Here is a 10,142-nt window from a genome sequence, read left to right as displayed (position 1 = left end):
ACCATGAGGTGAAGAATGTCCCCTCACCATTACAAATAATGACCTGCTTGAATGGTTTTTGCTTCCCATCTCCCATGACCTTGAGTTTGGGGATGAGAAGGTCCTAGTGCACACAGAGGAATGTTCTCCTCAAAATGCATGGTCATGGCTTCTGTGAATTAGGAGCTGAAACTTCCTCCCAGAGATTCAGAAGGAGAGAAGTGGGGGGTGGTAGACGAGCACATACCCAAGTGAGTTGGCTCCTCGTTTTTCTTAACTGCACATTTGTACCTGTGCTGCCCTGATTTTAGTCCCGAGGGCACCTGGACCAGCTCTGAGTCACCCTCGGTGCGGGGCAGGCACTGTTTGTCCCAAAGCAATGGCATGACTCTACGAGCTTCTCTCCATGTTTATGCCCACAGTTTGGCGGCCTTGAGCCAAAGTCTGTATCTTGCACTGACTCCTCCACCCCTGGGGTGTTTCACAGTTTTCTCCTTTCATGGTGTTTTCCCTCTAGAGTTAGCTCAGCATATTGGTAAAAACCAGGACCTCACCATAATTCATTTCTAATTATTTAGCTATTTCCATTGAGATTTCCTCTTTAAGTTGTGCATCATTTGGACGTATGTGTCTCAATTTCCAAATCAATAAAGGTTTCCGGCGCGTGCGCCTGAGCGTGATTCTAACGGCACTGCGTTGTGTGGCTAGAGAATGTGGTCTGCAAGCTACAGTTCGGTTTGGTTTGTTTTTTTAACATTTCTTTTTGGTACAGTAAATGGTCCATTTTGTAAGTGTTCATTTGTGTGCTTGAAAAGAACGCCAATTCTTAATCTTTGGGATGTATATGTGTATGTTTATATATGTCTGTGTATATACACGGACATTTGATCAAAGTTATTAATTGGGTTGTCCAATTCTACTAAACCCTAGAATTTTGTCTACTTGAAATTATTATTATGGGCCAATTTCTCCTTATGAGTCTGTTTTTTGAGATTCTAAGGGGACAGTTGATTTCCTGACGGCTGTCTATTCTTGTAAGAGTGTTCCTTTTATCATTATAAAAGATTACTCTTTACCCCTGTTAAAATTCATCGTCTAAAATTTTACTTTGTCTGATTTGGTATTGCTCAACCAGCTTTCTCTTAGTTAGCTGTTTGCCTAGGAAATATGTTTTCATCTCTTCATATTTAACCTTATTGTGTCCTTTCTGTTTCATTATAGTTGCTTTTCGGTATCCCTGAAAAAATCATATAGCTCATTTTAAAAATCCAGATATAAAGGCTGTCTTTTTTTTTTTTTTAAGATTTTATTTATTTATTCGACAGAGAGAGAGACAGCCCGCGAGAGAGGGAACACAAGCAGGGGGAGTGAGAGAGGAAGAAGCAGGCTCATAGCAGAGGAGCCTGATGTGGGGCTCGATCCCACAACGCCGGGATCACGCCCTGAGCCGAAGGCAGACGCCCAACCGCTGTGCCACCCAGGCGCCCCTAAAGGCTGTCTTTTATATATGAATTTAGTCCTTGTATTTATCATGATTCCTAAAGTAGTCAGACATATTTCTAACATCTTTTTTGGAGTTTTCTGATACCCATGCTTTTTTTTTTTTTTTTAGATATTATTTATTTATTTGAGAAAGAAAGAGCATGGTGGGGGGAGCAGGGGGGGAATGGGGAGAGGGAAAAGCAGGCTCCCCACTGAGCAGGGAGCCTGACCCCAGGCTGGATTCCAGGACCCTGAGATCATGACTTGAGCCCAAGGAAGGCAGAGGCTTAACTGACTGAGCCACCAAGCCGCCCCACCCATGCTCTTTTTTTTTTTTTTTTATCCCCCATGCCGTACTGCTTTTCTGCTCTTGTTGGATTAAGAAAAAATGTTTTTCCTTCTTCCTGCTTCTCTGTTTATGTGGAAGATGTGCACCTTTGTCTATGTTTTTAATTATTACCCTTACATTCTTTTTTTTTTTTATTAGTTTCAGAGGTAGAATTTAGTGATTCATCAGTTGCATATAACACCCAGGGCTCATTACATCAAGTTCCTGCCTTAATACCCGTCACCCAGTGACCCCATCCCCCTCTCCCCCCCTCCCCTCCAGCAACCCTCAGTTTGTTCCCTATAGTTAAGAGTCTCTTCTGGTTTGTCTCCCTCTCTGTTTTTAATATTTATTTATTTTTTTTTAAAGATTTTTATTTATTTATTTGACAGAGATAGAGACAGCCAGCGAGAGGGAACACAAGCAGGGGGAGTGGGAGAGGAAGAAGCAGGCTCATAGCAGAGGAGCCTGATGTGGGGCTCGATCCCATAACGCCGGGATCACGCCCTGAGCCGAAGGCAGACGCTTAACCGCTGTGCCACCCAGGCACCCCTCTGTTTTTGACTTATTTGATTTTTTCCTTCCCTTCCCCTATGGTCCTCTGTTTTTTTTCTTCATTTCCACATATGAGTTAATCATATGGTATTTGTCTTTATCTGAGTGACTTATTTTGCTTANGACTTATTTGATTTTTTCCTTCCCTTCCCCTATGGTCCTCTGTTTTTTTCTTCATTTCCACATATGAGTTAATCATATGGTATTTGTCTTTATCTGAGTGACTTATTTTGCTTAGCATAATAACTTCTAGTTCCATCCATACTCTTACATTCTTAACACACATACTTATCCTTATATTTTTCCCATCAAAATCTAATGGTGATTCATCAAAACACTTCTCCTTTTCTGAGTGAGACAGAATCTTTGCATCTTTTTTTTTTTACTATATTCTAAACTTTCCCTCTCCATATCTTGCTCTTGTTTTCTGATATTTAAATTTACAAATATTTACATATCATTCAGTATTTATAACAGTAATTATTTAGACGTATCAGTTTATTTTATTGATTTTTTTAAAAGGATTTTATTTATTTATTTGCTCAGAGAGAGATTGAAAGAGAGAGAGCACAAGCAGGGGGAGCACCAGCAGAGAGAGAAGCAGGCTCCCTGCACAGCAAGGAGCCCGATGAAGGACTTGACCCCAGGACCCTGGGATCATGACCTAAGCCAAAGGCAGATGCTTAACCCACTGAGCCACCCAGGAGTCCCAATTTTATCAATTTCTTTTTTAAGTAGCTACGTGCCCAACGTGGGGCTTGAACTCACAACCCTGAGATCTAGAATCCCATGCTGTACCCACTGAGCCAGTCTCGTGCCCGTGTTTTACTGATTTCTAATCTTACTGTATCTCCCTGCATTCCACTAACTTCCTTCTGGGTCTACTTTCCTTCACTCAAGTCCATCTTTTGGCCGATGTTTCAGAGTGGATCTGGCGGCTGAAAAGCCCCTTTCGTACTTTGCAAGTTTGAAAATGCCTATTTGACCTCACTCTTAAAGTTACATCTAGGATTCTAAATTGACACTTTCCCTTGGCGCTCCCTGGGTCTCCAGGGGTTTCCAAGATACATTTGCAGTGCCTTCTGACCTCTCTTGTTGCTAATAAACAGGTTGCTTCCAGTCTGGACGACATTCCCTTGTTAGCAATCTCTTAGTATTTGTCTCCTTTTCTGGTAGTTTTACGTTTTCTATTTGAACCCCTGATCTTTTGCAGCATCAACACAAAAGTTTGCTTTGGTTTTATTCTTCCTGCTCCGAACTTGGTGTGTACTTTTTTTTTTTAAAGATTTTATTTATTTAGAGAGAGCGGGGGGTGGGGAGGGCCAGACAGAGAGGGGGAGAGAGAGACTATCAAGCATATTCCCCACTGAGCATGGAGCCCAATATCGGGGCTTGATCTCATGACTCTGAGATCATGACTTGAGCCAAAATCGAGCCAGAACCTTCAATCCTGGGAAATTCTTAGCCGGTAACTCTTTGAATATTGCAATGCCCCGCTTTCGCTATTCTTTTCTGATTGAGTTCCCATTTGATGCTTTCTGGACGTTTTTGATTAATCTTCATGCCCCTCAACCTACTTGTCATTTTTTCCCTTAGTTCTTTAACTCTCTGTGCAGCATTTCAGAGAATTTCTTCAGATTTGTCTTCAGTCTCCAGTTCATGGAATCTCTTTTCAGCTAAGTCCAAATTGTTTTTCTCTCTCCACTGGTTTTCATTTTAATGCTTTTTTTTTTTCACTTATAGACTTTCCATTGGCATCTTTTTCACATCTGCCTATTGTTTTTTCTATAATGTTCTGGGTTTGTTTTAAAGATTCAATGTTGTCTTTATTATCTTTGAAAGATACAAACAGGGACGCCTGGGTGGCTCAGTCATTAAGCGTCCGCCTTTGGCTCAGGTCATGATCCCAGGGTCCTGGGATCGAGCCCTGCATCCGGCTTCCTGCTCTGCTGGGAGCGGGCTCTTCCTCTCCCACTTCCCCTGCTTGTGTTCCCTCTCTCCCTGGCTGTCTCTCTCTGTCAAATAAATAAATAAAATCTTTATAAAAAAAGATGCAAGCATACTCATTTTATTATTTATTTTATTTTTATTTTATTTTATTTTAATTTTTTAAAAGTACCCCCTGCTTGTGTTCCCTCTCTCCCTGGCTGTCTCTCTCTGTCAAATAAATAAATAAAATCTTTAAAAAAAAAATGCAAGCATACTCATTTTATTATTTATTTTATTTTTATTTTATTTTATTTTAATTTTTTAAAAGTAATCTCTATGCCCAACGTGGGACTTGAACTCACAGAGATCAGGAGTCACACACTCTTACCGACTGAGCCAGCCAGGCGCCCCTCAAGTTCTGTTTTAATTGGGTAGTGCAGTGTTACTGAAATGATACTGACTTTTGTAGGTGGATCTTACCCATACTCATTTTAAAATCTGTTCCAAATTGTCTTACCATTTTTTAAAAAATTTTTTTTAAAGATTTTATTTATCTGACAGAGATAGAGACAGCCAGCGAGAGAGGGAACACAAGCAGGGGGAGTGGGAGAGGGAGAAGCAGGCCTCCCAGCAGAGGAGCCTGATGTGGGGCTCGATCCCATAACGCTGGGATCACGCCCTGAGCCGAAGGCAGACGTGTAACCACTGTGCCACCCAGACGCTCCTGTCTTACCATTTCTAGTTCACAATTTGTTGCATCTGCTAGCTATTTCTCACAGTGCTGGGTTTCCTTATACACTTTGTAGTATTTATTTAGGAGTTTAGTTTTGGAAGAGTATCTCTTTGGGCATTCCTTCTTGTGGAAACCTCTATTGTCCTGGCTTATGAATATGTCACATTATGGTGCCTTTTGATTTTTAAAAATTTTCAAGTTTATTTATTTTTAGTAATCTCTACACCCAACATAGGGTTCGAACTCACGACCCCAAAATCAAGAGACACATGCTCTTCTGATTGAGCCAGCCGAGACCCCGTGGTGCCTTTTATAGTTCCCTCTTTTGGAGTTATTCAGGAGGATGCAGTTCTGAATCTGTTTTTATTTTTTATTTTATTTTTTTCTAAAGGTTTTATTTATTTATTTGACAGAGAGCGACAACAAGAGAGGGAACACAAGCAGGGGGAGTGGGAGAGGAAGAAGCAGGCTCCTAGCGGAGGAACCTGATGTGGGGCTCGATTCCAGGACCCTGGGATCATGACCTGGGCTGAAGGCAGGCGGTTAACGACTGCGCCACCCAGGCGCCCCTGAATCTGTTTTTATGTTAGTTTGTCAGCGAAGGGCTTTGGCAGGTGCGCATTGCAAACTCACTCTATTCATCAGAGAACTGTATATAATTAGCCTTACAGAAAAAGGGTGAGGTCAAAATTCAAGCCCTGCCTTGGATGAGACGTAGGCATCTCCCATCAAAGGAATTCGTGTAGGTTCCTCCTCTTAGGTGCTGTATGCACCCCAAGTCCAAGTGGCAAAGACCCTTCTGGGTGTGACAGGGACTGCTGGGTGTCCTCCAACCCACATTCTCCCTTTCTTTTTTCATAACAGACTCTCAATATACTCAAGGTGTCATAAGTTCAGCCAAAAGACCACATTTCCCAGTCGATCTTGAAAGTCGGGGTGGTCACGTGACATAATCCTGGCCAACGAGATGTCGATGGGCGTCACTTACTAAGGCGGGGCATACACAGCGGGCAGTCTGGGCTTTTTGTACTCCGTCCCTCTCCATCCCCACCCCATCAGCAGCAGCATGGAGTTGACGGCTCCAGCTTCCGCAGCCATTCCGTAAGCATGAGGCTGAAGCCTCAGCCTGGGAATACCAGAGAGCCGGGAGCTGGAGGAACCAGCCTCCCTGGCGTCGTAAAGCTGCCAGCCCAGCTCTGAGTTACCGTCCTCTAGATTTTTTTTGTTGTATAAGCCAAATAAGATTTCTAGGTTATTCATGCCACACTCTTGAGAGTCTCTGTCTCTTGGAGATTTCAATTCCTAGCAGACATTCAGTGTATCTCCTCCCTGTTATCCAGTATATGAACATCTTGGCTGGGGCTCCAGTAGCTTTCTTGGAAGAGCTGAGGTTCCTGAGGTCATGTATATAAGCTGAGACCAGGTATATAAACACTGAGTAATGGGGCAGCTTAGCCCTCGTTTGCTCAGTCTATCATAGATAAAGGAGTGTGGTCAGAAGCTCCCAGAGCTTCACTTATGCTTAAATCTGAAGACGAAGGCAGAGCCCCACTTCAGCTCCCCTCCCCTGTTTGGTCCTTCTGCAGCTCCCACACCTGGAACCTGACAACACTGCCACCAAATAGTCAACTAAACCCTATGGTATCAGGGAATCTGAGGTTTGCACAATGCCACCCGGTTGAATGAAACACCTTTATAAAATGTAAAGGTTGAAAGTACACTCGCAGTGAACTGTGAACAAGCACTGATCACCTGGTTACCTGGGTCTTTATGGAGCCTCTGAATTAGCGACTGGACCAACGCAACTGGGTAGCATTCTCAGGGGAGTCAGATTATGGACGACAATGCCATGAGGGTGTCCTTTGGAGTGGGAAGTCATTCTGTTCCTTGGCACAGCAGCTCTAGAGAAGTTGGGAGCCGGTGGGGGTGCACTGGGTAATGGATGAATGACTCTAAACACAGATGGAAGCTTCCTATGCCGCTTGGGTGATAATTGTACCGGTTCCCTTAATGCCATCATCCCTGCATTGGCTCTGGAAGGAGAAGGTCAGGTCCAGGGGATAAAAAAAACTACATCTAAACCATCCCTGCTCTTGGTTTCTGTCTTGGCTTGTGGCACAGGGCAGAAAAGAGCTACATAAGTAGGTCTGGGCTCTGAGAAACCAGGAGATTTTCTTAAGTTGTCTGAGGGCTAGGAGTAGAACCTGGAATCGGTGGTGTAGGGACAGCTGAGGTTTTGATACTTGGCTGGGTAGTTTATAAATATTCCCGATCCAGGCAGTGGACCTGAAATTCATGGGCACGATGATCTCAAGACTGTGAGGTCCCACGGCACAGAATTGGAGGTGGGGGAGAGAGCTGCGGGCACTGACTGGGGTGTTAGAGCAGTTCCCTGGGTCAGGATAGAACCACACGGTAGAGGGCACAAGGGTAATCCCATTTAAAAATGTGTGTGGCACTAGGCGCCCCGAAAATCTGTTTCTTGATTTGTCTCTCTCCTCTTTTTTGTTACCTTTGCTCATTTGTTTTGTTTTTTTTTTAAAGATTTTATTTATTTATTTATTTGACAGAGATAGAGACAGCCAGCGAGAGAGGGAACACAAGCAGGCGGAGTGGGAGAGGAAGAAGCAGCCTCATAGCGGAGGAGCCTGATGTGGGGCTCGATCCCATAACGCCGGGATCACGCCCTGAGCCGAAGGCAGACGCTTAACCGCTGTGCCACCCAGGCGCCCCTGTTTTGTTTCTTAAGTTCCATGTATGAGTGAAATCATGTAGTACTTGTCTTTCTCTGATTTATTTTGCTTGACATAATACTCTCTAGCTCCCTCCGTGTCACTGCCAATGGCAAGATTTCATTCCTTTTTTCTGGCTGAGTAATATTCCATTGCATGTCTATATCACATCTTCTTTATCCATTCATCAATCGATGGACACTTGGGGTGCTACTGTATCTTGGCTATTGTAGATAACGCTGCTATAGACATAGGGGTGCATGTAACCCTTCGAATTAGTGCTTTTGTCTTCTTTGGGTAAATACCTAGTAGTGCGATTACTCAATTGTAGGGTAGTTTTATTTTTAAATAAGTACTCCTTTCCACAGGGGCTGCACCAGTTTGCATTCCCACCAACAGTGCAAGAGCGTTCCTTTTTCTCCACATCCTCACCAACACTGTTGTCTCTTGTGTTGTTGCAAGGCTGTCCCCCTTAGAAAAACCAGACAGTTCAAGTTCATATATACAAAGTATACCTATTTATGCAGACGTTCAATTCTCCCTCACACATCTTCATGGATGGACCACACCGATTAGAGAAAGGTCAGTAAGAAGCTGTGATAGCTTGGCAATGAGATGGAATAATTTACAAATAAAATTTTTATAGGTCACTTAGCTATGAAATGTGTCTAAAACCACTGCTGTTGATAAAGCTCTGGGGCCAGTGCCGGGGAGGTACATGGCTCACAAAACAATAGAAATTGTGGAAGGGGTTCCAGAATTTGATAAGGAGCATTTTATTGTTTTCAGAAGTGAAGAAACTGTGTTCATATTTATGGTAAAACATATTGACCACGGGGAATTTATGATCATAACTACTAACCAAGAAAATAAATGGATACCCATTGGTATTTGGTATTGGTATCACCCATTGGTAATTTCCAGATAATGGTTCCTGGACCAGAATTCTGTGGTATTAATATCTGAAGTCACCTCCCCTGAGGTCCAAACCCACAGATTCTTAGATCCCAAATTCTGATGCAGAAGTGTCGGACCCTCACAAAATTTTAAGAGTTGACATGTCTTATTCCTAGAACCTTCCATTCTTCTTCCATTGATAAGATATTGGAAGAGGAGAAATGCAAGAAGAGTCCTAAGACAGCCATTGGCAAATAGATTTGATTTTTACACTGACCAATTTTGAGGCTTATGACTGTTTTGTGGGGAGGGCACAGTGTATCAGGCTTCTACTGCTACAAAAGTGCTGTGTAACAAACAGCCCCAAACTCAGTGGCATAAAAAAGGAAGCACTGGCATGCCTGGGAGGCTCAGATGGCTAAGATCATGATCTCAGGGTCCTGGGATCAAGCCCCGCATCAGGCTCACAGGGAGTCTGTTTCTCCCTCTTCCCCTGCCCTTCCCCCCGCCCCACTCATGTTCTCTCTCTCTCTCTCTCTTTCTCAGATAAATAAATAAACAAATCTTTTTAAAAACCCAGTAAGCATTAATTATCACACTCATGCTCACAGGTCAGTGGGGCAGCTGGAGCAGCTGTGCTCATGTGTCTCTCATAATTTCCGGAACCAGGGCATCTTTCCTTCATGACAATGGTAGCAGCCCAACAATATCAGTAGACACGGGCATCATGTCGGAAGTCCCGGCCATTCTGGCCCACCGTCCCTTCTACCCCTACTCCACTGGCCAATCCCAACGCCAGCAGAGTGGGGAAGGATACTCCACCCCTAATGGGAGGAGCTACAGGGTCACGGCACAGAGGGCTCCGCTGCAAGGAAGGGGGAATAACTGAGAACAACAATGCGATCTGCTCTATGCGTTCTGCTCGTCAGCACTTGAGCTTAAGGGGGTACATCTGACCCCACTCTCTAGACTTAGGACGCTGCTGAGAGCATGAAAAAGTTGAAGTGAAAGTGCACATTTGATTTAGCGACGAAGGTCACGGGGATCTTAGCAGAAGCAATTTTTGTGACACTGCGGCATGGAATCCATAAAAGAGATATTGAGGCGGGTGTGGGTGGGGGAGGGATGGGGACAATGAGTGCAGACAACTCTTCAGAGAAATCTGGCTGCAAAGGGAAGAAGGAGAATAGTGGCTGAAGAAAAAACTGGGGAGAATTTTTCTTTTCTTAATGAGGCGTGATTTTAAATTTTGCCTGTAAGGGTCCAAGAACCTCTGCGAGGAGCCAGGGGACCCTGGCTCACAGGTGTCACTGAGGCTCCAAGCTCCTGCTGTTCTCCTCCCCCACTGTCCTTGCGACTGTCTGTCTTTGGGGTGGAAAGACGTGGGCAGCAGCTTCTCTCATGGGGCGAGCCGGATGGGCACTCTTCCTCTTACCTGTCTCGCTCACCTCCCCGAACACACTTCCTCCAAGCGCTTCCCAGCCCCAGGCCCAGCCCCTTCCCAGCC

The sequence above is a fragment of the Ailuropoda melanoleuca genome, chromosome 13, assembly GCF_002007445.2.
Source record: "Ailuropoda melanoleuca isolate Jingjing chromosome 13, ASM200744v2, whole genome shotgun sequence".
Classification (NCBI taxonomy): Eukaryota; Metazoa; Chordata; class Mammalia; order Carnivora; family Ursidae; genus Ailuropoda; species Ailuropoda melanoleuca.
This window is presented reverse-complemented; position numbering follows the sequence as displayed.